This window comes from Octodon degus, unplaced genomic scaffold, assembly GCF_000260255.1.
Source record: "Octodon degus isolate 3935 unplaced genomic scaffold, OctDeg1.0 scaffold00142, whole genome shotgun sequence".
In the NCBI taxonomy this organism is placed as follows: domain Eukaryota; kingdom Metazoa; phylum Chordata; class Mammalia; order Rodentia; family Octodontidae; genus Octodon; species Octodon degus.
The window spans coordinates 6947134-6951318 of record NW_004524718.1 but is presented as its reverse complement, the minus strand read 5'-3'; the positions used below and the strand labels follow the sequence as shown (position 1 = coordinate 6951318).

Sequence of the window (4185 nt, the reverse complement as noted above, 5' to 3'; positions counted from 1 at the left end):
GTAGAGCTTGGATAGAGTTATTACCTTAGCAACAGGTCCGGATCTACAAAGTTCAGATTCCTCCAGGTGGGTGTTGCTTGGATCTGGCTGCTGTGCTCTACTTCTTTCTGCTGCAGCTGTTAGAGTTGAACCCTTTGTGTCTCTCTGGCAAGATGTTCTGCTTCTGAATCAGCTGGGTGGGTCTTGCCTCTAGCCTCTTTGCAGGGAGTTCTGTTGAAGGGTTCCATGCTAGGCTTGCACTCTGGGTCTATTCAGGATCCTGCCAGGCCCTGGGTAGTCTCACTCACTCGCCGGGCCTGCGCTCTGGGTCTATTCAGGATCCTGTGGTCTTTGGTCGTCTCTCTATACATTCTTAAGACTTAGTTTTTTTTTTTTGTGTGTGTGTGTGGAACCAGGGTCACTTTTTTCTTCAATAATGTTTTGTCTGTTCTTAAGATTAGATACCTTTTATTCTATCTTCTTCTTTTTTTTTTTTTTTTTTTTTTTTTTTTTTTTTTTTTTTAGTGTATTTACTTATTACAGGGTCTCACTACGCAGCTTGGACTCATAGTGATGCTCTGTTTTTAGCCTCCCCAGCACTGGGATTATAGGCATACACCACTATGCTTGGACTCTGGCCTGCTCAACCCACACTGGGGGTGGGGCTGGCATGGCATATGGTGCCGGGGATCTAATTGCGTTCCCTGTGCTTGCGTAAGCTTGCCTAAGTAGGTGCTTTACACTGCTGAGGTATCTCTTTGGCCCCCTCTATCTTATTTAATCTGCTGTCATCTAATTTTAAACAAATTCAGATAATTATAATTTTAATTATGTAATTTCCTCATTTTAATACATTTTATTTGTTTTGAGAATTTCTGTTTAATCAATCATTATGGGTTTATTTTATATGCTTTAGGATAAGGCCTTTGTAGAAAAGGGCCTTTTTTGTGTGTAGTTTTTTTTTTTTTTTTTTTTTTGCGGAACCGGGGATTGAACTCAGACCCTGCTGCTGGCCAGAGAAGCACTTATTCTACTGAGCCATCTCCCGGGCCCAACTGTGTGTAGTTTTTTGAGACAAGTCTTGTTATGTAGTTTAGGTTGGCCTTGAGCTCTCTGTGAAGCCCAAATTGGCCTCAAACTCCTTGCAAACTCCTACATCAGCCTCCCAAGAGCTAGAATTACGGTCAAGCAGCACTCCACCTGGATTTTTTAGGACAGTTGTTAAAATTTATTTTTAATTAGTACATATTTTCAGTATATACTGATTACATTGTTCTTGGGGAGTTTGTACATATATGTAACACATCTATCTATCTATCTATCTATCTATCTATCTATCTATTTATCTCTCTATCTATATTACCTTCTACTCCCTACCGCCTTTCTCCATCTCTTGGTCTCTTTCACATGTGAGAATTTTTGTTTTTTATGTATTTAGTACAGAGTCTACAGGGTCTCATTACACAGATCATACTCATAGCAATCCTCCTGCTTTCATCCTCCCAAGCACTGGGATTACCACAGTCAGTCTCAGTGACTGTCTCAGCACACCCGGGGGCGGGACAGCACAGCACCACACATCAGGGATTGAACCCTGTCCGTGCACCTGTCTAAGCAGGTGCGTTAGTCTGCTGAGCTATCTGGCAAGCCAATATGTGAGATATGTTAAGAGAGCCTTAAAATTTTTATATACTACATCCAATTTCTGGATTATTTTGGGATCAATCTGGAGTGACTGAGTATGAGTTGCTTTGTTATCCTCTGTTGTGAACTTTGGCTTTTATCCTATTCATAAGGTACAAAGGCTCTGGGTCATTATATTTTCCCCCAAAGTTTGTATATTTTTTTAAATCTGTTTTAGTTCCTAATTCAGCTAGACTCAAATTTAAATTTAAATCTCCTTTTCAGTACATGACAATGGAAATATTCAGTCATATCTTTTACCTTAGCTCAACTACTTTCATGAATTTTTAATTTTAAAAAATGGCATTAAGTTCTAGATGGTGCTGTTTACCATCTTCATGCAACCATGTGCTTACTGCTGTGTGTATATGTGCTCAGTCTCATTGTTTCATCCACCATTCCATTTAGCATAATTATAACTTGTCAACACTAAGTAACTGGCTTGGGTTGTGTGAAAGCCTAACTCTGTTCTAAAAAAGTGAAGGATTTTCCTAAGAAAAAGCATGAGACTGGCCAGAACAGAACTGAAAAAACTTTCCTGCACATTATAGTGTCCTCTTATCACCTCCTATGGGAACTGCTCATTCTAGCATCAATTTCTCCCTTACTTTCTTACCTCAATACACAGACCATTTGAAATAACTTTGAGACTACTAAAGGATATCTTGGTGTTCATTCCTAAAACTCATGCTTTTCTGTCACTTTTTTTGTTCTTCTTAATTCTTATTAAAAGAAATGCAATACAGTTATGCTAGCTTGCCATCTTCCAGAAGTAGAATTCACTCAGATCTTTTTATACTAAGTACCACCTGCACTCCAAAGAAGTATCTAGAAAATATATTTTAAAATATAAGATGAGGAGAAATTAGAGACAGCATGTAAATTCTGAGAAAGTTTTAGCAAAAATAAAATATTTAGTTTCTCCAATACTTGGCCATATAACTTTAAGAAGAAATAGGGGGCCGGGGAGATGGCTCAGTGGAATAAGTTCTTCTCTGGCAAGCGCAGGGACCTGAGTTCAATCCCCGGTTCTGCAAAAAAAAAAAAAAAAAAAATAGGACCAACCTAGAAAATTCCTCAGATATGTACATAATGAAGAATTAACAAGATTGTTCATTGCAGAATGCAAATATTAGCAAAATGCACAACTGGAAAACCTAAATGATTATTCATAATATTAGTCTATCTAAACCACAAAATATCATGAAATGGCTAAAATGAATTATGTACATCTATCTCTATTTAGTTGATTTTGAAAAATTTGAAGTAATAATATTGAGTGAAAAGAGACTTTATCATTTGTTTGGTATGATATATGTTTTGTAAAAATAAAATGGCATCAATTAGGTAAAACTGCATATTTCAATATAATACATACATGCATACTTACACACTTGCATAGAAAAAGGATGAAAGGAAACATATTGACCATACAAACACATCTTTTAGAGGGGAAATGAAATGGGAAGGGTTGAGAAGTGGGGCTTTTTTTTCAGTACTGTCAGTTATTTATTTAATTTAATTTTTTTATTGTAAAGAAAGTAAATAATTAAAAAAACTAGAAATAATACAGAAAAAAAGAAATAATACAGAATTCCAAAAATCTATGTGGCAAAAATTCAGCAATGGTTATTTTATTACATATTGTCTTTAAAGTAGTTGTTCAGATTATCAGATATAAATAGGCAAAATTGGTCAAAATATATCAAGTATTAATTGTTTCTTTCTTCTTCATTTTTTTTTTTTTTTTTTTTTTTGGTGGAACCAGGGATTGAACTCAGGCCCTTCTACTTGCCAGGCAAGCACTTATCCTACTGAGCCATCCCAGGCCCCTAATTGTTCCTTTTAATAAACCAAAAAAACATTAGCAGTACAATTATCTTTAGCTATTTTATGTGTGTATATATGTATATTTTTTCCCTTCCTCTTTTTTCTCTTTATTTTCTCCTTTTCCTCATCCCAGATGTTCTTTCCCTTTGAGCAGTATCTATTGTAACTTTCAGATTTTAGTTACTCTTCCAGGTTCTTACACTAGGGAGATAATATGATTTTTACAAACGCAGGTCTGATTTATTTCACTTATGAGTATGGTCTCTGTTTGGGTCCATTTACCTATAAAAGTCTCAGGTTCATCTTTCTTTATAGCTGAGTAATACTCCATTGTATACAAATACCAAATCTTTTATTATCCATTCCTCAGTTGATGGGCATTTGAGTTGTTTCCCCGAGTTAGCTATTACAAATTCTCTGCTATAAACATGGGTGCACATATATCACTGTGGTATGATATTTTCAGTACTTTTGGAAAAATAAACAGGAGGGGAATAGTTGGCTTGAATGGGACCTCCAGTCCTATTTTTGATGAGTTTCTACCCTTATTTCCATAGTGATTGTACCAGTCTGCCCTGCCACCCATGATGGAGAAGGGTTCCTTTTTCCCCATAGCCCCTCCAGCGTTTGTTATGATTGGTTGATTTCTCTCTCTCTCTCTCTCTCTCTCTCTCTCTCTCTCTCTCTCTCTCT

General features: G+C 36.4%; 1 protein-coding gene across 1 annotated transcript in view; it reads left to right on the top strand.

The window, feature by feature from the left end:
- Card6 (caspase recruitment domain family member 6) overlaps positions 1 to 4185 on the top strand; it is a 14956-nt gene that overhangs the window by 7990 nt on the left and 2781 nt on the right. The window lies entirely within an intron of this gene.